Here is a 25,822-nt window from a genome sequence, read left to right on the forward strand (position 1 = left end):
CTATGGAGGGATGTCGGGCGTGACAATCTGCTTAAACTGTTCTTTATCATATGTTTTATTTAGTGATTTTTTTAAGCAATTGCTGTTTGTGTGGCTAGAGAAGCATTGAAAAACAGTTTTTTTCTGGACGGCTGGCATTTCTTTTTATTTGCACTTACAAAGTAAAAGTGGTCTGTGTCCCATTTTCACAATTACCTCCACCATCTTGTCCACTCGTGACACACCTAGAGACACAGTGACAGGATGGTACAGTAACATGGTAAGATTTTGGTGCTGGCTTTGAGAATGATAGAAGTGTCACCCATGGCTCAGCTTCTGCTGCAGCTTCTTGACCTGTAGGCAACACAGCCCCAGAAATACATGCCTGAGACTGTAACACAGTTTCAGTTTATAACAAACCTGCTTTGCACTGGAGCTGAATGTAAACAGTTCTTAAAGGAAAGGGCTACCTAACCTCCACATCCTGATGATGGCTTCTGAAGATGCCCTGCAGGCTTTAATCACCATCATCAAAGGAACTGCTCAAGCCTGTGGGTGGCCACAGCTGGAGTGGGCAATCTGCCTAACTTCACTGCTGACAAGTTAAGCACAGGGGCCACTACATTTCCTTTTTCTTTTTTAATGTGTAATTCCTAGATTCACCAATATCTGCTCTTTTACAAAATGCTACCCACATTAAGGTGGAATTAGACTAATTGTAATGGCAGCCCTTTATGTTCTCCTTTCAGTAGAAAGCTGTATCACTGTACCGATGTCTGTGTTAACTGATAAATTAATTTAGGGTAATTCCATATTAGGTACAATAGGTTGATTTCTCCTAAAATAATTATTTAATAAAATAATAATAAACTATTATACAGCACCTATACAAAATTATTGTATATAACATTATCATACATAACAACACACACAGGAGGATAGGTCACAGTACTACAGGTTCTTATTCACTCACATCTATTCCTTTTTAACTTCTTTAAATTCATTTAAAGTGCTAACTTCTCTCTTGAATATATTTCTCAAACACTGATAAATACATGGTCTTATACATCTGATTACATCCCTATATACAGTATCCTCCATATACTAGGTAAACAGTACTGTTTGGGAGATTGTGTTTGGCGTTATATCATAACTCATATTAGGATTCATATCATATTGTCATGTCATTTACCAAACCTCTTTATACCATACAGTGTCCCAGGAAGCTGGAGTCTACCCGGCAAGCAACAAGCGCAAGGCAGGGTACACCCTGTGCCAGTTCATCGCAGGGTAAGTGCAAGCCACACATACATGGGGACAATCTAGAGGCCACAGTAAAAGCCAAGGGGAGAAATTTGGCCCAGACACTGAGATAAATCCCTACTCTTACCAAGAAATGCCCAGGGATCTTTAATGACCATTGAGAGTCAGGACCTCGGTTTAATTTCAAATAAGTGGAAGACAGCACCCACTACAGTATAGTGTCCATGCCACTATACTGGGGCATTAAGAGCCACACAGACCACAGGGTGGGCGCCCCCTGCTTGTCCCACTAACACCACTTGCAAGCAGCAAACAGCTTCCAAGGAGGTCTCCCATCCAGGTACTGACCAGGCTTAACCCTGCTTAGTTTTACTGGGTAGCCAGTTGAGAGCTGCAGGGTGATGCAGCTGTTGGCTCATACCAATTATTAGTTCAAATTAGTTCATATTACAATTATAAGTAAGCAATAATGTTCTCAGAATCTATTCTATATAGTGTGTATTATATACATAGCCTGTGTTCATCTATAAAGCAATATGTACACCTTTTCCAGCTGCTTTTTTGATTTTTTCACTGAAATTAGATGCCATAATTTCAAAATTAAAGTTTTATATTGCACAATGGACATTAATGGCCCTCACTGTTACATACTTTGTAACAGGGTGTCAAGAACACGGACTGAAATCTGTGTCAGATCTTGTAGAAGACCTTATGCGATGCGGTAAGAGCTGGAGAAAACAGGAGGCGTGGTAAAAAGGAACATACAGGGTTTTAATAGGGCACAAAATAATAGTGAAAATCCGGGAGACAGTGTTTGGGGAAGACAAAACAGCATCCAAATCCAAACGGGTCCAAGGGCAGGTCAAAGCACAGTCCAAGAGTCCATAAACAAGAAATCCATCCTGGGACACGACAAAGTTAAAATCCCTGGGAGGGGGGAGCACACAGACAAACAAAACATGGAGGTCCAAGGGTGACAGGGCGAGATCCTCCAGACCCCGGGATCAGGAAGCGGGAGGTGTCGGGATGAGGCCTATGCCCTCAGGAGACGGACATAGGGTTTCCTGGTGCTAGGCGGGCCTCGCGACATCTTACCCTAATGATGAGCCCCGAGGACTGGAGGAGCTGGTCTTTAAATAAAACACTAAAAGGGTACACCTGGAGAGCTTAATCACATGAACAATCATGGGAGCAGTGGAGCGCCCTCTAGGGAGGGATGTCGGGCGTGACACAGGGTATATTTAAAAAAAAGATGGTAGAATTTAAATTGTTTCATAATTTTTCTGTAATGGCTTTATCAAGATTTATGATGTTTGAAGAAAAACTAAATTAATCTGAGTCCTCTAGTTAACCTGATGGATTTCACAGAACTCTAATAACAGGTTTATCAAACCATTTACAATGCAGATGTTTTCATTTACTGGGTAACACCTAACCTTCTAACAGGACAGTCAGAAAATTACTGATCAGTATTACGACGTGATTATCAAAACTATTTTTGTAATCTCACAGGAGTGCTGAGAGGTGTTTTTAATAATGATACTTATGGGCCAACGGAATGGAATATCTTGCAATGGGTAAAACATGTGACTGATTTTAGTTTAGTTTAGTTGTAAATACAATGGGCACAATACAAATACAAGTATATTTTACTTTTTAGGTTAACACTTGAAAAAATTCCACCTTTTGTATAATAGAATTACAGTATGTGAAAATTACTTAAATAATTAACTCAAATCACAACAATAAATATGGAACATGTTGTACTTAAAAAAACATTTCTGCATGTAAACAACAAATAAACCTAAACATGAAAATGACAGACATTATTAATAATAGTAACCAGTTATATTGTCATTTTAATTGCTTGTATTTGCATTTCACTTTTCATTTCTTAAGATCTCAAAATACTTCACAAACAGGGGAGGACCCTCAGCTTTCACTGAAATCCAGAACTCATCTGGATAACACGTGGCAGCTGTGCGCTCCAGAATCACGATGCAGCACATCAAGTGGTGATGTGAAAAATTGCTTCACGAATTGAATTAAGGAGAAATGATTGGAAAGCCAGAACACAAGATTTAACACTCATACCTCATAGAATGGTGCCATGGAATTCTTAAGAATCAAGAAGTCAGAATCTTAGCTGTGTCATCTGAAGGACAGCACCTTCCAAAGCACAGTTCTTGTCTGGATGGAAGAGATCCATCTACAGGTCCAGCAACACCCCATATATCAAGTTCAGCCTTGGTTAGCTTTTGATATCTGACAAGTATAACCCTGGTGGAAGAGTATTACTTCAATACCTCACAGTTCATAGGTTCTAGGTTTGTTTCCAGACTGAGGCGCCTTCCTTCTATGTGGAGTTGACATGTTCTTCATGTGTTTGGAGGTATTTTTCAAGCTACAGTACTAGCTTTGGTTCACCTCCACCTTTCCCAGACATTGTGGCCAGGTCAGTTAGTGTCAATAAATTGTCTCTGAGTATTTTTGTGTCTGGCCTGAAATGCATTGGCATCCCATGGTGGAAGTAGTTCTGAAATCTGGGATAGGCTACAGGTTGACGTGACCCTCGCCTGGATTAAGCAGCATTCTGGTAATGTATGGATGGCAAAGTGGCAAACTCCAAACAGTTCCTTTTATATGAGTTCCTTTTATATTGTAGAAATCTTACAATAATTTGTTACAAATCGACATAACTAGAAAAAGTAAACTAGAAAAACTTCAAAATCCAGATGCAGCCTTTACCACTGAAGCATTTCAATTTCATGTGGTTCCCTAATACAAATTGCATTTTGATTCATAAAGGAATTTTTCACTCAGTTTTGTAATATTTAATTGAAATTTACAAATGAAATTTGAAATCTATGTTTATGTAAACTATATGTTCAGAAGGTGACAGACTACTCAAAAATATTTTTTGAGGTATTTGCTTTTGTTTTTTGTTATTATATAATAAACACAGCCACTTAACTGACTGCTTCTTTCAAGCTAGTACTGTATGTTTCATGTAACTCTACTAAATACAAATCCTACAGTAGACTGTAGAGGTTCAGATGATAGTACAACAGGAAACACAAATTTGCAGAAAAAATGCCTAAATATACAGTACCTACTGTACCTGGCTTTCTTACTTCCCGTATTTAAGTACAACTAAACACAAACAGACACAGCACAGGAGGAAGATACCTTTATTTGGAAAACACAGGACAATTTTTCAATTTATTAAATAAGATTATTGATATAATAATCATAAACAACATAGGATGTTTAATAAATCTACAATGCCCTCCAAAATAATGAAACAGTAAAGTCTTAAGTGTGATTTTCACTAGGAACTTCTAGTACTTCTGTGCTTTATCCAGCACAGGGTGCAGAAAGACACTAACACACACACTACACCAGGGCCAATTTCCACAGAAGCCAGTTAATGTGAAGTACCTGTATGTCTCTGCAAGGAATCATGAGCACCGGGAGGAAACCCACATGAACACAGGGAGAACATACAAACTCCACACTTATAACCCAGCAGGGATTATACCCAGGACCCTAGCCCTGTAAAACAGTGTAACGAGAGGTGGTCCAGGCGTAGTTCAGATGGTATAATCCAGAAGTAAGTGGAGAAGGATTATAGGGAGGAGGCGATGAGGATCAGGATGGGTTGACAGACAGGGGGGCATGGCAAAGGCAAAGGCTCCAAAGAGTCCGAGGTGGAAATCTGGGGCATAGTCCAAAGTCCAAAACTGGGTGATCCATCCAAGATGATATAGAACATGGTTAAAATACGGAACGGGATCCATAACAGGGACAGAGAATAAAAACAGGGTAACGCGGCCAGGCACTCCGAGCCTCTGACTCAGATGGTCAGGATGCCGTGATGAAGCCTATACCGTTGGGCCACTCCTGGACCCACTGGTAGGTGGGCTTCAGGGCGTCCATCTCCCAATGCCGAGTGAGGCATAGCGAGAGCGCCAGGCTTAAATAAGGAGACAGAACAGAGAATAGGTGCATGTAATAAGCTAAAATACGAAAGGGCCGGAGCGCCCTTAAGAGGAGGGATTACATTCGTGACAGACAGTAACTCTAATCACTACACCACCAAGTCAGCATTCACTATGAACAACAACAATAATGATAGTTTCTTGTGAATAAAAAAAACATGATTGATATAGTACATATAGTACATATATCAATCATGTATTTTTAATTAAGTCAATTAATTTCTACAATTTAGGATTGCGACAGTTGCTTGACAACTGTCTCTTTTTGCGGTAGTAGTTCAGGTGGGTAGCTGCGTCAGCATGCGTAGGCTGCAAAGGAACAAATAATAGGTTTATTCCATGCTGAAAAAAAGAAGAAAGAGAACACAACGTTTCGGCCGTGGAGCCTTCTTCAGGTGTGAGAGAGACAGGGCAGTAGGCAAAGGTAAAGTAGCGGGAGAACAAAGGTTGGGAGGGAGGAGGAGTGAGAGGCGGGAGCAGGGGACAGAAAGAGAGGCCAATCAAGAGGTGTGAAGTCAGAATGGGTGCAGAGAGGTGTGAAATGAAACTTCCAATGAATGGAGAAAATTTAAAAGAACAGTAATCTGTCATTAAGGGAGGGAGAATGTGTGATCCTAGCTGCAGAATAATTTTAGTTTCGGTGGTCTTTCTGATGTATGAGTTCGGAAAACCGTCTTTGAGAACACAGACGGAGAGATTAGAGTGATCGTGGCCGTCAGAGGTGAAATGAGAAACAATGGGTTTGGAGAGATCTTAAATCTTCACAGCCCTGATGTGTTCTCTGAAGCGGTCTCCGAGTCTCCTTCCTGTTTCTCCAATGTAGATGGCTGGGCATTTACTGCAAGAGATACAGTAAATAAGGTTGCTGGAGGTACAAGATGCTGTCTGGGTGATGCGGAATTGTCCTGAGGAGCCTTGAATGAGTGTGGTGGTGGCTGTGTACTTGCAGGTGATACAGAGAGCTCTGTTGCAAGGGAAAGTGCCTGGTGTGGATGGTTGTTGAGGGCGGTCAAGGGAGCTGTGAACAAGGAGGTTACGCAGATTAGGTGGTCGGCGATATGAGATGATAGGGCGATCAGAAAAGAGGGCCCCAATGGAGGGATCATCCTGTAGGATGGAAAAGTTCTGGTTAATGGTCCTGGGGATAGGAAGTGTGTTAGGGTGGTAAGGAAGCACCAAAGGAATGCGGTTGTTACGGCGGGAGTTCCTGATCGGGTTGATGGTCCGGGGGGTGTTTTTGGCTCGGGCAAGGGCCCTTGATGAAAAATGAGTACATTTCGAGGGCTTGGTTCTCGAAGTCGATGTCGTCGCAGCATAGTCATCGTAACCTAAGGAACTGTGAAAAAGGAAGAGAGTTTTTAGTGTGGTTGGGGTGAAATGAGCTGTACAGGAGGTAGCTGTGTGAATCCGTGGGTTTGTAATAAACTGAAGTGGACAGTCGGGGGTAGTTGATAGACAAGTGGATGTCTAGAAACGGAAGAGTGGTGGAAGATATGTTAACCGTATATTTGAGGGACGGGTGGAAGTTGGTGAAATGGTGCAGGAAGAATTCAAGCTGATCGTTGGAGCATGTGGCGGTACCGACGCAGTCATCAATATATCGTTTGTAGAGGTCAGGGACATAGCCAGTGTAGGAGGCGAAGAAGCGTTCTTCTACCCAGCCGACAAAAATGTTGGCATAGCTGGGTCCAAAAAAACTGTCTCTTTTTGTCAAGGGTTTGTTGTTGGGTAAATAGGCACTGAAAAAACAGTGTGAACATTTTATTAACTTCAGACTTTGGAGTCCTTCCAAAGGAATCCTAAGAACTTTGTATTGGTGAAAAGTAGGCAAATGTTCAGCTGAGTGAAGAGAAAAACTCAGCTGGATCCATAGCACAGAAACAGTGTATACCAAAATCAAAGAACAGAAATAGAAAAAATAGGAAAAAAGAACAGAAAAAAACAGATTCGTTGCTATTAAACTGCTACTGCGTTGGCCATGAAAAACCCTAAAACAACTGTCGTCAACAGCAGAATGAATTTACAGCTTGTGTAGAAGAAAATACTTCTCCATATTTATTGGGATGAGCTTCACCATGCAGCATGCCAATGACCAAAAACATGCTGCTTATACAGTCAGTGTCCAGTTTTAAAAACCCATCGTGAGCATCATTTTACATGCCCGAGAAAAAGATGAAGTCAGAATACACCAAAAATAGAGATGAAATCAGAGATAAAAAAATCTCAACAGATTACTAAAAGAGGTTGGTGATGGTAGTGGGGTGCAGTTAAGCAGTTAATGCCTCAAAAGAATATGCAACCAAATACTGAGTTTCTTACTCTGAAATGTATGGAAAGTGGTTTCTTTAAATCAATATAGAGTTCAATATAGAGATTTTTTATTCTAATGCAGTGAATTGGAAATCACCCAAAATTTAAACATGTTACAGTTCATGTTTTGTTACAAAATAAAGGAAATATTGTAATTTAAAAAGTTGAAAACTTGGAATATAAATGTATTTTTAGTTGTCCCAACAGTAAGTTACATTTAAACTCTTGTGGACTTAAAACTTGAATTCCAGACATTAAAAAAGTGAAAATTGAGTAAACAGGTTATCTTGCTTTACAATAAAGATTACAATGCAGGTGAAATTACATATATTCAAGATGTGATTTAAAATCGATTAAATTTGTGAATCAAAAGTTTGTCTAAAAGCAATTATTGTGTATTACAAAATGTTGTGTTTTGTCTGGCCTGTTTTCTATCAACTAATACAAAGAAAATAAAAAATCCCCCAACTGTGAGCGATACACACATTCGTAAGAATATTTTACTTTTACATTTTGATCATTAATAGAGACACGCTTGTTCCTTTTAGATCAAAGAACGTTAGCCTTCTTATCTTAACTTCTGCAAATCATGCGATTATTTTTACAAAAATGTATTTTTAGTTTCAGGGTAAAAGAACAGCACATGTGGCAATAAACTGTTCAAACTGCCACTAAGAAAAGTGGAAGTAGAAGAGCTGGAGCAATAAAGGAGTCCTAGAGTAAATATGCATAATGATTAGCCCACTTTAGAGATACAGTTTGCTTTGCAAAGCTTAATGGAACCAAATGTGGCTTTCTGTCAACCACTTTTCAGTGAAGCAAACAAATATTTCTTATCTGATTAAAAGCAAAAAGCACCCATCTCCCAAATAAATACAGTATGTAAATAAGCTGGCTTGGCCAGCTACAGGAACCTTCTCTTTTTACTACACAGCATGCATACTGACATATTTAATTTTCTTAGCAAGACACTTATTTTCTAGCTTAACATTGATACTGTTCTAATATTAATATGCATAGTTGTAAACAGTCTACTCGAATTAAGTTGAATCTAAGACATTAGTGCAAGTACAAATGAAAAATGCTTAAAATTTTTTGTTGGATTAGTGTAGCTGAACCAATATATTATTCAGTTTTATTATATTGTCATTGTGAAATTCTATTCCCCCTTAATGAGGATTATTGATAAAGCAAACTAAGTATACATTGGCTGAATCAAACACACCCAATCTTATCCATACTTGGGGATTCTTACTCAGTCAACTAACATTTATGCTGTAATTATGTTTGGCTTAATCTGTCTGGACACTTTCTGAGATTTCTGAGAGCACAAGATGGTAGAAGACAGCTGCCTAACATTCTCCTTATTGATGTAGTCAAAGTTGAACGTACAGCACCAGTTGTTATTTAATCTTTTTTTGTACATTATGTGAGTAACAGTATCCAGTATTCCGAATCTCTATCTACCAAAACTATTGCTAATATATTACTGCAGTTCATCACTAAGAATCAAGTAAAAACTACTGAGAGACCAAGTTATTCAGTTCTGATTGCGCATCATGAAAGATAAATCATTTTGTGTTAAAAACAATTACACAATCCCCAGACATTTCAAACTGCTAAGGCAAGTGTAGAATGCATTTTGAATTTATTGCCACTAGTCAAAAGTCTTCCTTTTGGAACTTGAATTACTCTGTGGAAGATTGTCAAGTGTCCTTGACACTGTTTGAGAAATATGAAGAGAAATTAGATTAAACTCACAGAACAAAAAGGTCACCTCCACTTAAATTAACACTTATCCGGAGCCTAGAACTCACAAAAATAATGTCATGAATTTTAATAGGTGAGCAGATTTTGGTGCTTATACCTTTTGAAAGTAAATTAGTACCCATCTGCTAGAGATCATTATATTGAGCATTGACCCCCAGTAATTTGCAACCTTCTTAACTGTTCCTAACACTCAATACAGACCTACATGTTTAGTCAACAAGGTCATTCACAGCTGATCTGGTGCCTCACAGTTCCAGGCTCCTGAATTAGATTCCAGATTTAATAAGAGATAAGATCACTTTTTTGACCATATACAATTTCTTGTATTAGGAATTTGTCTTTTCGCATACCCCAGCTTGCTCCCCATGAGACACACAGACAGGAAGAGAAGTTTGGGGTCAGAGTGCAGGGTCAGCCATTTATACGGCACCCCTGGAGCAGTTGGGGTTAAGGGCCTTGCACAGGGGCCCAACAGAGTAGGATTCCTCTGCCGGTTGTGGGATACAAACCAGCTACCTTCCAGCCACAGGCACAGATCCATAGCCACAGAGTCACCGCACCAACAAATTGGGCCATTAGTCTGCATGGAATGCAGAGTAAATGTTTTCTTGCATGGGTTTTGCAGTTCACCTCCAAAAGACATGATTCCAAGCACCTATGGGACTGTAAATGAGAGTAAATAACCAAAATAAATTACAAACCTTAAAGCTTATTTTCATTTATAGATCAGATTTATGAAAAACTGAAAAGATTACTTGCATTATATAATACTGTTCTTCCTGATGAAGTTGCCTTCGCTGAAAGAGTAACATTGCTGTGTAATTCTGAATGTGACTTAAACTGCTTAAAAGTTGTGATAAGAATTTGATAATTTTAACCTGTTTGTTAAAACTGCAAAAAAATCTACCACTCTGTAAACATACGGATTACAGTAGAAGATACTAACAGACAAAAATGTATGACACATGGCTTTTTTGCTAATTAAAAACAGTTTTTTTTTTACTTTCTACAACAACATACTCTTTGCAGTGTTTATGATATCCATAATTTTTATTTCAAATCTCTGAGGTGAAAGAACATAGGTTTGCTTCTCTCCTAAAGTCATCTGATTGCAAAACAATCCCTTTCCCCCACACTCTCTGTGAATATGTACAGTACAGTGTGAACAAACTGAGGATGAGAAGGCTGTTTCTCTGCTTTCTAAAAAGTGTTCACAGAACTGGCCCTTGTTGAATGTATTTTGATATGTGAAGAAACAGTATGAACTTTAATTAACCCTAACAGAACATTTTTCCTTAAACTAAAGATAACAGAATGTTATGATTGAAAACATTACTTAGCACTTTGTGTGAGTACTATTAAGTATTAATATCTAACTTGATGTAGAGGATTTTTGTAAGAGAACTTAAAAATAAATGTCTCATATAGACCCATTGGCATTTCAGTATTTTTGCATTGTTGACTGAGTGCTAACCAATCTGAAGAGATGATAAATATTAAGGGATAGTGCACTTAATAATTCAATGTTTGGCATAAACTTAACCAGCTAAGGAAATGACAGCTTTGACCGTTAGGTCAAACCCTCTCAGTTTTAGGGAATAAACCAGGGAGGCAGCTGAAAAACTGAAAATAGAGTGTAGAGATATATGCAAGAATAGATGTGCACAAGTGGTGCTCAGTATGCAGAGGCACCAGAAGAGTTCCTCCTAAATATTTGTTTAGCAACTCCATTTCAGTAGTACATCTAAATTTTAATTAACATGAGATGGCCCAATTTGAAGGTATAGCATACTTCATCATTAATGTTTGGCATTAACATAAGGACATAAGATTAATGCTGATAAAATCCCCAACAAGGATGAAATGAACCCCAAAACACCAATCCAGAGTTGTTCAATGACAGAGCTATTGGAGCTTTGTTTGACTGAGTCACTTTGGATCCACAAGGATTTGGATTAATATCAACTGAAGAATGCATGTCATAATGTGAATGAGAACCATATAAAATGCAGCTCAGGTGGTGACAGAGCCATTGGCAGAGATTGGAATTCTGTGTTGGGCAGCAAACAATGCAGCTGTGACCCAGAAGGAGCAGTCTGTGGCAATTTGTACTGATGTGGAAGTAGAATAGAAATTAGGAGTCAGTAAGCAGACAGAATAGCGAACTGAGGAAAGCAAGGAGAGAAACAAAAATAAAGAGAAACATACAGTGTAGTATTGTGATAATTTGAGCTACAGTATATGAATATAATTATATAGTTATTAATTTCTTCAGATATGCGATTCCATATTATATTCCCTATTAATAAAATTCTGAAAAGTATGCTTTTGTTTACTGCGAAAACGAGTGTATTCGCAGAAAAGGTTAAAACATTATAACTTACAAAGTATATAAACTTAATATAGTCAGAAGGAGCACATAAAAGTTGTCACAAATAAACACAGTATGTAACCAAATGCAAGACTGTGATGCTTAAAATGTTTAGAAAGTGGAATACTTGTGTGTATTTTTTATTTAAACTACAAATACCAGCCATATACAGTTGACATAATATGTTTGTGTTCCTAAATTTATATTGTTTATGACCTTCAGACACGTTATGCTCCTCTTCTTTTTATGCTCAGCACCCAAAATTTCTCTTTAGTTGTAAAATTCCATATAAATATTCAGTACTAAGTGGATTAAAACATGCACAGTAAAGAGATTAAATTATTAAATTGTTTCACTAACAACCAATGCACCACGAGTGCCCCTGTCGGTCATTTTTTTCAGCCAATCACGTACCGCGGTACAACGGAGTGACCTGTGGGTAAATGCATGTGGTACGGGGTTGTATCATGCATTTTGAATAGTTGTATCTGTAAGGCTAATAGCGGTATCAAGGTTTATTAACAGATTGTGAACACCTTGAGCTTGACCATTTGCAATTGTGGAAGATGGCACCCCCAAAAGAAGAAAAATAGCAGACAAAGATTTTAGTCAAAGGGAAAATAGGACTCCTATGCTTGTACATTAGTTTCAACATCATGGGGGGAGGTGAGAAGGATGAGTCAAGGGCAAATACCGCACCAGGGAACTCCAGCAATAGGGGAGGAGCTGTAAGAGAGTTGAGAATCCATTGCCATATCAGCCAGGGCTGAAGCAGGACCAGGCACCAGATTCAGCAAGAGCCAAGAACAAGGAGCCCAGGCCCAGTGCAGTCTGAAACTATGCATTTGCACCCAAACTCAGTTTGCAGAATGATTATCAGTGACCCAGGGGTATCATAACAATAGCTTGGAGCTGTAAGGTGTGGTGGGTTGGACACCAAACCAGAAACAGAGAGACTGGAAAGGTTGTAGGAGATGTACTGTAGGAGAGGCCCAGAGGAAAAAAGAGGTGAGTTCTATCAACTCAGAGTGTGACAGACGTCCGTCTCTGATGAGAACAAAATGTGAAATATGAGAATAGAGGTGCGCAAGAGATGCACAGCAGGTGAAATATTTGTGTAAGAAAATGGAAATGAGAAACTAGAATTGACTTCCCCCCGAACTTCTATTCTTCTGTATTTTGCATGCTTTTGTTTGGTTAGGAAAAGCCTTTTGTTTTATGTGGAATTTTGATATGCCTTTGTAGAAAATTTGGAAAATGCAATGTTTTATTTATCATAATAATAATAATAATTGCTTACACTTATATAGTGCTTTTCTGGACACTCCACTCAAAGCGCTTTACAGGTAATGGGGACTCCCCTCCACCACCACCAATGTGCAGCATCCACCTATTTAAGAAGAAATAGATCAGAAGGAAATATGGGGGTGGCACAGTGGGTTCCATTGCAAATGGGATGCAAATGTGAGGCCAATTTCAAAGAGCTACAGATTTCAGTGTCTGAGTTGAGAGAAAATGTGCATTAGTCAATAATATCTCAGTTACTTCACAACACTATTTTGTCTGGAAAACACATTTCAAATCACACATGGAAATACAACAAAGCATTTAAATGATACTGCAAATGTGTGACAAACGGTTTTGCAATCAGAAGAGACACAATTGGAGCATTTTGTTCTAAAGGTGAAGCATTGTATCTGATGCAAAACTCAACATAGTGCATCACTCATTTAACACTCTCTCTCTACTGTCAAGCATGGTATTGGCTAAATTATGTTATAGGTCCACTTCAGAACAACAGGAACTAAGTAGCATGTTAGGATTGAAGGAATAAAAGTAGACAGAGCAAAGTATATACAAATACTATAGGAGAACTTGTTTCACTCTACTAAAGTTTAAATTCAGGGCAAAAATTAATCTTTCAGCAGGAGGATTGTTTAGGGGGTGGTGTGGTGACTCTGTGGCTAAGGGTCTGCGCCTGTGGCTGGAAGGGTGCTGGTTCATATCCCGTGACTGGCAAAGGAATCCTACTCTGTTGGGTCCCTGAGCAAGGTCCTAAACCCCAAATGCTCCAGGGGCGCTGTATAAATGGCTGGCCCTGTGCTCTGACCCCAAGCTTCTCTCCCTGTCTGAGACCAAGTTAGGGTATGTGAAAAGAGAAATTCCTGATACAAGAAATTGTACTGTATATAGCCAGTAATGTGATCTTATCTAAAGGCCAAAGCATCGCTACAGTGGCTTAAGAATAAGAATGTTCTTGAGGTGCTCCAGTCATAGCCCTTACCTGAATCCTACTGAGAACCTTGGAAAGGTTTTAAAATTGCTGACCAATTTTAGAGAGCATGAGCAAAATCTTCCAAGAAGAATGAGTAAAACTTGCACCAAGCCAGTGTGCAAAGTAGGTAGATGCTTGCCTAAAAGTCTCTAATTGCTTTGAAAAAAGACTGTAAGACTGTAATTGCTTCAAAATAAACACCAAATATGGAAAACTTGTGCAGTCAATGTATTTCATTTTTTTCTCTTTGGTTTTTGCTCTATCTACTGTAACATATCTAACCCATAGAAGTCTTTAGGTTTTGAATAGAATATTAAGTTTAAAAATGTGTGTCCATTATTTTCAACAAGTGGGACATCATAGGATTGATCTGAATATGGAAACTACTGCAAACTTCAATTTGGTTTGTATTTTCCTGATGTTCCATTCATAAAATAAAGAACTTTGCTAGCGCATACTGTGAGCTTTTCTCTCCACTATGGGTTTTTCCAACATGGATTTTAATATACATGAAAAAAATAATGGGAACGCATTTGGGGACTGCATCTGGTCATACACGGTCAGCCAAAATCCATGGTAACACACACTGTAGAATCATCTATTAATCTCTCCAACATTCCAGCGTAGCCACAAACCGTCCTCTGCCAGGCTTATATACTGTACAGTCTTAGAGTGAGAGGTTCAGTGAAGTTGTGTTTGCCTTTTTTGTTTTTCTTTTTTGGTTAATAACATTACAGCACAGCATGGCAGCAAAAGGCAAGGCACCTGAAAGTGGTCATCTAGAGAATAAAACCCATAAGGTTGTGAGATTAGCAGAAAGATGTTTTGTGTCCAGTGATCTCAATTAAGTTCTCAGCTCTCCAAGTGCATCATCATCTTCGATACCCTTCATCATCACCATTCAAAGGTAAGCCATTAATAATTTGTATTTACCAGATGTAGATGTTGTAAATGTTTATGCTTTTATTGTACTTCATTTAGCTACAATTGTTTTTTCACTTTCATACACAGTTCAGAAAAGGTAGGGCCATTCATTTGTTTATAGTACTACAGGCACATATGTATTAATGGATTACTTTACATAGCAGTGTTCACGTATCTCTATTTTTTTCGTAAGGGTTTCTGTTTCTCCAACATGGATTTGACAAATGCACCACTTTGGAAGAACATAACCCCACATTAGACAATGGTTTGTTGTGTTAAGAAAGAGATCAGACAGATAAAAAAGTCTAGGTACAGGTCACACTGATTATTAAAGGATCTTGAGTATCAAAATATAATTTAATTTGTTTTTTATAAACAGAAGACAGCATGCTCTTTCCAAAAATTACTTCAGATCTTTGTTAACAGTATTATCAAAACTTTCATTAGTCGAATCATGGAATTAATTCTAACACATTATCCACAAAAAAGAGTGTGAATGTGTTTTTAAGTATTTTTTGCTACATTTAAATCATTACCCGGTTGAAGTCAAGCAAGCTGAAGACTTCAGTTTTGTTCTGAAGTTGTTATCTGAAGTGAAATAAAAGAGCTACCTGCCAGATCTGAATATCCCAGAAAGGGTGGTTTTAATTATTTTTGCCAGGACCACAAAATAGTTGAGGCTTTCCTCTTTCGCTGTTCCTGTATTTCTCCTTCTGTTTTGTGTGTGCATTCATATCAGATGTGATCAGTTTCAAAACTATTTCAGAACTACTTTTTTATTTGAATAACCACTAAGTATCTCCATCTTTTGTATGATTTACTGCATTTATGAGTAACATGAATAACCAGATAGGTTAGAAAGATTATATAAATTATATCAATCTTTAATAATGTAAAAAGAGAAAATTGGTGTGGGTTAAACTGCTAATTTCACTCACAATACTTTTACTGCTATCACCTCTTTGTTGACATTAAGTGAGTAGTAGTAAAACTCTACAACTTAATTACTTTTAAACTGCAAAGACAACTGAAACAGTTCAGTGATTTTGGCTTTTCAGAACCAGTATGGCTTTGGGTTTGTAATTGACAGAATCCTAAAGCTCTGTCGCTCTTTTGTGTAATGAAATAATAATAATAATAATAATAATAATAATAATAATAATAATAATAATAATAATAATAATAAACTTTATTTTATATAGCACCTTTAAAGGTGGCTTCTCAAAGCGCTTTACAGAATGACAACAACAATAAATTAAAATAATACACAAGATAAAACACAGTTACAATATATAGAGGAGACCGTAGATGGTGGTACTAAGAAAACCAGAGGGGTGAAGAATGGAACCAGTTAAGTAAAGGCTTTTCTAAAGAAGAGGGTTTTGAGTCTGGATTTGAAGGAGTTTAGAGAAGGTGACTCTCTGATATCCTTTGGGAGAGAGTTCCAGAGCTTGGGGGCATAACAGGAGAAGGCCCTGTCACCCATACAATGTAGACTGGCTTGAAGGACAGTAAGGAGAGCAGAATTAGAAGAGTGAAGGTTGCGATGTGGAGAGTAGGGCGATAATAGTTCAGACAGGTACTGAGGTGCCAATCCTACTTTGTATTTCAAGAGAATAGAACCAGTACAAGGAAATGCACTTTTCAATCACAAAGTTATGTAAAAATTAAAATAAAATTGTGGCAGGAGTTCCACGGTTTTTTATTAATACAAAAATATGGTACTGATATTTTGATTAATTCAATATTTGCAACACTGTTATAGTGCTTTTTTAATCAAAATATCAAAATAAGGAAGGATTATTTTGTCAATTTAAGTTGCAGCGGTTTCTTCACAGGAGGAAGTTGGAGGACTCAGAATTGAGTCTGTTATGACATTTTATAATATCTGAATTATTTCTGAACTCACACGATCCGTTTTTCTTGGATACATTTTCGGAAAGTCCAAGCTTGGGAAGAAAACACCCTACAGTTTGTGACAGCAGTGCTGCAAAAAAAGAAATATCAATGAAAGTGGATTGTTTGATGAACTGGGTTTATAGAGTGTGCAGAGGCTAACTGTTGAGTGCAAAACTGGCAACATTACGCAGTGGAAAGAAGAAAGTACTGTACGTCAATAGATGAATTGCTGGTAGAAATTTTTATGGATTTTAGAAATGAAAACTTTACATTTAAAAATATTAGTTTTAATGTTTAGTTAAATGTGTCTGGCTTGAACCAGCGCACCAGAGTAATGGCTCTTTTTCATCATGATTAACACCAGGATAGATGAAAGAAAATCACAGAGAGCCTTTAGCTCTAAAAGCAGAGCTCGTAACCAGAGTGTACTTTGATCAAAGCAGCTTTGAATTCCATAACCAATTCCTGAAAAAAACAGAAATGTACTGTAAAAAGAATTTCGTTTCTAACAAATATTCCAGTGATCATAAATAAAGGTGGGTAGGATAAGCTTAATAAATTAGTAATAGTAATATTCAATAATATAAAATAGAAATATGCATATAACACAATAAACTTGTTAAACATGAAAAATGCTAGTTAACACTTGTTAAATTACATTAAATTAAAAAATTACCATTACCATTAATAAAACCTATTTACAATTTTTGCAACTAGCCACTTTAATTTATTAACAATGTGTCCTGGGTTTCACCTTTAAAAACCTGGTCACTGAACTTTCTGTTCTGCCTGGGAGGTTGGACCCCACTTCCCTGTGATGCTTTATGGACAAACCAGAGCTCTGGCTCATCCCTGTCCTGCACCAACTTTCACTACACTTCGCCTTCCGTTGCTTCAGTCTTCCTGTCCATTATCTGCATCCAGGCATCTTTAGCGGGGTGTCAGCCATTCCCAAGAAACTCCCTTTCCCTGGGAGCCAAGCAAAAGGAATCTGCTTTAAAGCTTGATGAGAGCAACACCCTAGGAGCCTTTGTCCCCAGACTAGAGTCAGCAGACTTTAGTGGACAGTTTTGTCCTGAACTGACGCTGTGTTGTGCCATACCTGTTCTCTCCACTGAGGTGTAGGGGGCTGGCCATGCTCCAGGGCTGTCATGCCCTCGCTCTTGGGTCTGTAACACCTACAGCACCACCTCATTTCCTGGGAGGGCGACACTGATCGTAACACTCACAGTGTATTTAGGATTTATCATTTTAAAATGTCTAAATTATACATACTGTAGGCTATTTCTTGATTGGCTCAAGCTACAGAATCAAGTGTGGGCATAAACCCATGACAAAAATGTAATAAATAACTTAAAAGCATGTGAGCTAGGATATCAATATGCATGCTTATCAATATTTTTTCTTTCATATTACTGATTTCCCCATTACTTTGGTATATATGGAGGTGCATTTCCGTAGGTATATACATGATATTCTTCTAGACAAAAGCATACTAGTATCAGTGGAGCACAAAAACTCTTATTAATAGTTTTTTTTGGTATACTTGGTATACTTTGATACTCAATTGTACATGAGAATTGTACTTTTAATTGCATAGTTTTTAGAAACAGGTTTAGGCTGTTAACTTAATTGATAAATGGCAGCTTTTTTTACTTAGATGTGCAGAGTTACTGTATAAAACATAGTTAACTTTGTTCTGATTAAAATCTTAAAACAACATACAAAATGCAAACAGTTAATCTCCTCCTCCAGCTTTAAAGTACCATGTAAGTTTATAAAAAGAATATCCAAACACTGAGCCATATGTAACCTTGACAATGTGTATTTATATAAATGTGTATTTAGCTACATACAGTATATTGTTTATTTTTAAATATATATCACATCTCCATTTGCAGGAGTTCACAGCTTATACAGCTTTATGTTTGTTATTTACAGTATTGATTTATGTTCTGATTTGCATTTAAATTTTCAGTTTAAGAAAAGGGATGTACTGTATGTACTTTATTCTACTAAAGATAAGATTTTTGTACTCAAAGGCTCTAGTCATATGGAGTCTTTAAATTAATAAATAGAATGGACTGGAGCCAAAAAAAACATAATATGTCTCCATCTAAATAATATTTCACCAGGATGAAAGCATGATTGAAGAAACAAGAAAGAAAAAAAAACAAAGACTGTGTGTTTGAGTGTCTCTTTTGTGGATACTGGGATGCTGCAACTGCTATTGTAATCCTGAGCAGATAAAAAGTAGGGTTTTCTAGTCATAAAAAGTCAGTATTGTAGAATTTTGTAAATTGAATTATTAAATTGCATCTTTCAAAAGTGGGTAACAGCAATATCCACTGATGCCAGGGCATGGAATGCAGAGAGTCCAAACAGGACCGAAATCTTTTTAGCTGCAGTCGGACCAGGTAACCAAACCAGATAGATCCTGCTGCTGAGAGAGGCCAAGAATCATTTTGCAAAACTACAAAATGAGAACAAGCAATATCCTTATCTAGAATTCTGGACAAATTGTCTTTTTTGAAGTAGAAATCCTGCACAGATTTGTCATGCTGAAGAGCTTACAATTCCATATGCACTCACTTGCCTTTTCAAATGAAAATTGAAAATCTAGTCCTCATTCCAACCCAAAAAACTTAAGAGAGTATAATCATAAAGTAAAGAAATTCAAGCAAGAGATGACATTTTTTTTTATTGAGAAGAACTAGGAAAACCTGCTGTTCCCCATCTACTGTACCATTTTAAGAATCTTATCGAAGGTTTTCAATATGATATCATGTGAAGTACATATTTCAGTACCAAAGTATAACAGAGGTGTTTGTCTAGCAACACAGTCGGTTGAGGTAAGATTATTTTTTCCATTTCAAGAATATCTGTCAGGAGGCGTAGCAGACAGTGAATTAGATTATATGACCCTATGCAGTAGTCTGCAGGTTTGGGTGAAAGCAGAGAAAAGGATAATGCTCACGCAGGTCATAGAAGAAACGAACGAGTCTGATATCCGAGATCAGAAATCGTAGTCTGGTCAATTTCCAAGTCTGATACAGATAGTACACAAAGAAACTCTGTTGAAAGCGTAGGAACTAAGCTCTTCTCAGTAAACCCAATACTGAGCAGTGGGAACCTGAAGTACAGTGGTTAAGTAGACTGACCCTGGAAGGTGTGGTAGAGGGTGGAACTGGTGATTTGGTAAATTAGTTGCGTCTTCTTGAATTGATCCAGGTGTCGGAGTGTCTCTGATTGCGGAGCCTTGATCTCGAGACAATATCATGCTGACTTGAAACTATTAATTTTATATTGGTGTTCTATCTATGCTGATAGATCAAGATCATGAAAAGCATCTGGGTTTATTAGGCAAATACTGAGTGAAATATCCTGCAAAAATTGCTAAATGAAAGTTTGTGAACCCCAAGTAATTATGTGAATTCTATTGTCTTACCACCTTATACCTTGTTTAATCAAAAACAGTATTTTTTAACACTTCAGTCTTTTATGATCTCAATGGTATGTGAACAATGAAAAACTAAGAATCTGTTTACAGTATGCGAAATATAGTAAGTGAATTAAAAGTTTTGTAAGTAAGAGGGTAATAAGAATTAGGTGGTAGAATAATTGAATAATATGTAAACCAGAAAAGAGTGTGGCAGCCCTGTCCTATGTAATGGTCAGAAAGTTTGTGAGTTTGGTCTCCACCATATAGAGGAGTGAAAACATGTCATGCCATGATCAAAATAGATTTCAGAGGAATTCAGAAAAAGAATAGTTAATGCTTATCAGTCTAAAGAAGGTCACAAAACCATTTCTAATCTTTTGGTCCTTCATCCATACACTATCACACACTTAGCTTACTTATATAAAATATTTAAGATCACGTTCTTCACTTCTTAAACAGAAAGTCAAAAAGACACTCGGAGTAAGATTTAAGGTTTATGCAGGAAGAAGTAGGAACTGCCTTATAGTAATACTTGTTGGCAGTTCTATTGACATTTTATTGTTGTTTCATATGAGACTCCCTTTTCTGGGTCACATCTGTTTTTTATCCCTTTTTAAATAATTTCTTAAATGAATAAATATACACAGCAGTTGCTAAGCAAGAATGGAGAGTCAGACTGTGAATTAATTTTTATCCTTACCCTTAATAGGGTATAAGTATCATTGAAAAGAATATTACAATACTTCTAATGTACTTATCAATAAAGTGTCACTCTGTGTAGTTATAAGAAGCAAGCCCTTTAGATCTGGGCCCAAAACAGATTTGTTTAGAGGGCCACAGGACACAGTAGGAAAGATTGGATGTCAGTCTCTTTCTGTGATTTTCTCATTTCTGCAAAAATATTTGCTGTTGTTGGGCTGTAATAGAGGAACTATCATTGTAGCAGAAAAGAAAACAAGCACTTGAAGCTTGTTGTGGCCACTAGAAGAACAGTCTTCACAAATTCCATGTAACCTCTCCACGGGCCATTCCTGGTGTACGCGCTCATTCGACACAGCTGCTGCAATTCTCACTAATCCTGACGTAAGCAACCGGTCTCCATAAATATCAAACGTCACCCTCTCCTCTTCCTCGTTCGTTTTCTGCATGGTTTGTTTTCGCCTAGCTCGAATCCGTGCTCCCTTCTCATGGATCTACAAATCCGCTGCTCCGATGAAGACCTTTTTTTTGCAGCGCAGGAGACTCTCCTACCCTTCTCGTCCAGTCCACCCCCCCTCCTCCCGGATCATCTCTCGCGACTTCCAACCAGACCGTAGCAAGCCTCCAGAGGATACTTCGTAAACATGGCGTCCATTTTAAAAGAAATGCTTCCCAAAAAAAAAAAAAAAAGCTCCGTCTTCCCTGTACTTAACCGCAGTCTACACAGGGAAACATCAACTCCCCGAAATTACCGCTAATTCCACATCCTTCGATCCTTCTTCTCAACCCTGCTTTTCCAACATCTCCATCTTATCTTCCAAGACACTGACCTTCTATCTCAAGAAAAGCAAAACCAACCAACTCGGATCTGCCACTCTCATCTATTATTTCAAACTCTGTTCCTACATAAGCCCTTACGAGCCTCTATCCCATTACGCACATCTTCGCACCTCTGCCGGAGCTTTGCCTACTGTCCCTCCGTTCGCAAATGAGAAGGGCCGTATCATGATATCCTCCTAAACAATTCTCCGGGCACTCCTTTAGATCAGGGGCCGCATCCTCCGGATGCGCTCGCCAAGGCATACCCCAGTATCTCATCAAGCAACTCTGCCGTCGATCCTCCAAGGCTTACCATGCATACATTAAAACTAAACCCCGGTATCCTCAAGCAGGCACTTTCTCTCCTCAGCTGAATTGGCCCAATAATCTTTTGTTTTTGTTTTTCTGCACTGGTGACTGGGGGTCCCGCTTGGTTCTTTTGGGGGATCCTATCCTCCCCCTCCAACGGCCGGGAGGTTGGCCCTCAGCCAAGCGGGTTACGCCAAATCTCCACATCACAATAAACAATTCTAATTTCTCCCAAGCTTTCGGCTGCTGTCATTCCTCGTGAAATAATATTATGGCAGTGGAATTGGTTCTTCAGCTTGGTGACCTAATGTTACTTTTAGCTTCACTGTGTACTGCTTTTTGTCATACTTTTTCAAGTCCAGTTTCAAGATCTTTTACAGAATATTTGACATCTAGACGGATATCATCCATATCTATCAAAGGAATTTTGCTGTTTCATTAAATGCTCAAGCAGAGAGGTCATTTTAGCTGGTTTGGAATGATTAAATTCCTTCTGCTTCTTCTTTTTTAATTGGGAACATTTCAGGCAAAGGGTGAATAATTTTAAACATTCCCATCACCCTGGATTGAATTAAAAAAAAATGAAAACAATGAATATGAACGAGAGCTTTAATTCTGAGTTACCATCCAGAATTACCAATCATGTGATCACAGTTACCTAGATGGGAGAAGATAAACGGATCTGGAGTGTCAGTTAAAGAGTTAAGACCCCAAAAGGTGCTGGCGAGACACTCCAGATACATGCGGGAATGACTTAACAGTGCATATGAATGGGGTTATCAACTGTTACCAGTGTGAAGTCAGACTCACTATATACAGTCAAGGGAGTATTCGGTCCAGGGCAACTCAGGAGAATCTGAACCTCACTGGCAGGTGTGGCAGCAAGTAGCAAGGCTCAGGGTGAGCTAAACCTCACTGTCATGGGTACAGTGAGAAACTAGGTCTTTCTGTGAGACGAAGGATTAGAACCTTGCTGTCACGGGGACATAGAGAAGCTGGGTCTCTCGGTGAGATGCCAGACGGGTTAGAGCTCACGGGGACAGTAAGTGGCTGGGTTACCATCAAACCCCAGAAGAGAAGGGTTACACCATAGTCCCAGAGAGGATTTAACAAGGTTATAGAAAGCCTGGTCTAGAAGAGCTTGTGGTAACAGACCGACTACAGTTTACAGTTACAAACATCATTCCTGGTGATGCATACTGAGATAACAACAAGGGGTTAATGTAGCAGATTTCTCTACAGTTTGATACCATCCGTCCATTTACACCAGACATTGAAAGACTGAAAGGTGGAACTTGGGGAGAGGAATGAAAAAGATAGCCAGGTATTGTGAAGAAGACCCCAGTGAGCTAATATTTAACTAAAAGTATGAGTTAAGGTATTTTCTGGAACTTGATGATCAGGCACCAGGTCCTCCATGTTGGAGGTTAGGCACAAGACTACCAACCCTGTCCTGTAAGCAACAGGATGTTGCTGCCCCTACATGCCAGTAAGCATATCGGGCAAACATCCATTAATGATCACACAGGCTTATGCAAATGTTTGTATGGACCCCCTCTTTGTCCTCATCCTCTCCTGAAATTGCACAACACCAGCACCGTAATAAAATAGAGTTGCTAATTCATTTGAAATTCGTCCTCTGAGCATAAAAACAAAGTTGTCTAAAATTATGTTCCACTTTACTAGTATGTCTATTTTCAGTAAAATGTTCTCTGTTCCTCGTTGGCAGGATAAACATGACCAGACTCCAATACTCTGCCCATGGACTTACTGGAGATGACTGGTTTGATTAATTCTTCATCAGAGGTCTATGCTTTACCATTTCTTCTCCAGTCTCGATAGGAGCACTGTACAGTATATCAGTAGCAAAGGGTGAGCCTGAATTAATGTAGGTATTATGCTCACTTCTTTGTCAGTTGTGACCATGAAAATGCCTCAGGTTTAATCAGTTTTGCTGCCACCTCAAATTTCTTTCTTTGTTTTCTTCTGAGAGCACCACTTTTATGCTTTTGTGGCAAAGGTTACGTAGAATGACTTTAGGTATTGTGGTGAAGACCCACAGCTAATTTTAAAAATTCAAACCAAACTTCCATTGTAGTTCTTCCTTCCTGGCTTCAGCAGGATTCCATTTCAAAACCAGCATTCAAGCAAATGGTGACAGAATATTTAGGTTGGCACGAGAGTCATTGACAAATATTTTACGTCTAAGCTCAGACAACAGGCATATCCCTCATATGCCTCCAATTGCAGTTACCATAGAACTCCTGCATGTTAACACATTTCCCAGAGTATTTGTCAAAACGGTGACTGTCCAGCACTAATTAGAAATACCGGCCAGATGGGTCTAAAGCAACCATATGTTAGAGGGGAGCTAAAATTATGATTCAATTTGTCTCCAGCTGGTTCTTTACATTTTCTATATTTAATGTAAGTAAAATTTAAATTAACTACTTTACATGAAAACATAAGTCATATTTTGTTCTTTTGGACCGGTTCCTTCTCATGGAAATTTTGCATAATAACATAAAAAGGTTACAAATGAGAAGAGGCCATTATGGTCATTTAGCCCATATGATTATAATTTTGTACCAGTTAAGCAAAAAAAACAATTTATCAGCAAAGTTCTTAACAGTCTCGCATTTTTCCTCAACCTAATTGTATTGTATCTCCTTTCAAATGACATCATGCAATCAGTTGACAAAACATTACAAAATGTTATTGACTAAAGTAAGATGATACTCATTTATGTCAATCAATAAAGAGAAAGTCATCTTTTATTCTACTGACAGAAACCTCAGCAGGGCACATCAATTGGAAGGAGATAAATCATTGCTGGCCACTACAGCTCCAGCCAGTCTGTCTCCAGTCAAAAAGACCTTTCAAGTGAGCAGAGAGGCAGTGTTTATAGCCTAGATATTCATTGTGTGTCTCTTTACAGCTATGGAGAAATCCTAGACTTTTCCTTTGAAAGCCATTAATAGGTACCTATTAATCCTTCTTTTGTGGCTGTGAGCAAGAAAGTTGATATAGATGCTTTTAAGAAGGTTGTCAGTCGGGCAGAAAATCTCACGACAATTGTAAACAAGAAAGAACTTAATAAAACTGGTTAAGCACAGTTAAAAATGTTGCTTTAAAGGAGTGGAATATTAAAGAGCACCTAAGAGAACAAAGAGTTTCAGCAGTATTACAAATCTCTTTAGGTAGTTCTGTTTTGTCGCATTGTGAAATGGTTAGAGAATATTAACATTCATATTCCCATAATAGATCATTACTGCATTCCATGTTTGGATGGAATTCTAATGCATCCTGTTCATGGTAGAAAAAAACATGTTTTATTAAATAAATGCGGGAGACTTCAGGCTTAAGAACATTCTTTCAAAGTGTAGTGTAAATCATCTCTGAAGCCACAGAAAAAGAGAGATACTGTATGTGACATGTCTCTTCAAATACTGTATCAAAAAAGTTATGCAAATTAATCTGTACCAAATTATAGCCAAAAATGGATTATGCTTTTGTTTAAAAGTTTCAGGTTTTTAATGGTATAGGTAATGAAATCTGACTGTAAAATGTACTCAACCTGCATCAAACACATTACAATAAAAAGGTAAAAATAGTAAAAATAGTGAACTCATTACTATAAATACACAGACTATTAATCTAGTTCCAATTCTAAAAAGATGCACACATTATTAATAGGTTAAAATGAGAAATTACACTCAAAGTGAGAAATGTAATATCCTACTTTCAGCCCATAGTTCAGC

Source organism: Lepisosteus oculatus, chromosome 3 (assembly GCF_040954835.1).
Source record: "Lepisosteus oculatus isolate fLepOcu1 chromosome 3, fLepOcu1.hap2, whole genome shotgun sequence".
NCBI lineage: Eukaryota > Metazoa > Chordata > Actinopteri > Semionotiformes > Lepisosteidae > Lepisosteus > Lepisosteus oculatus.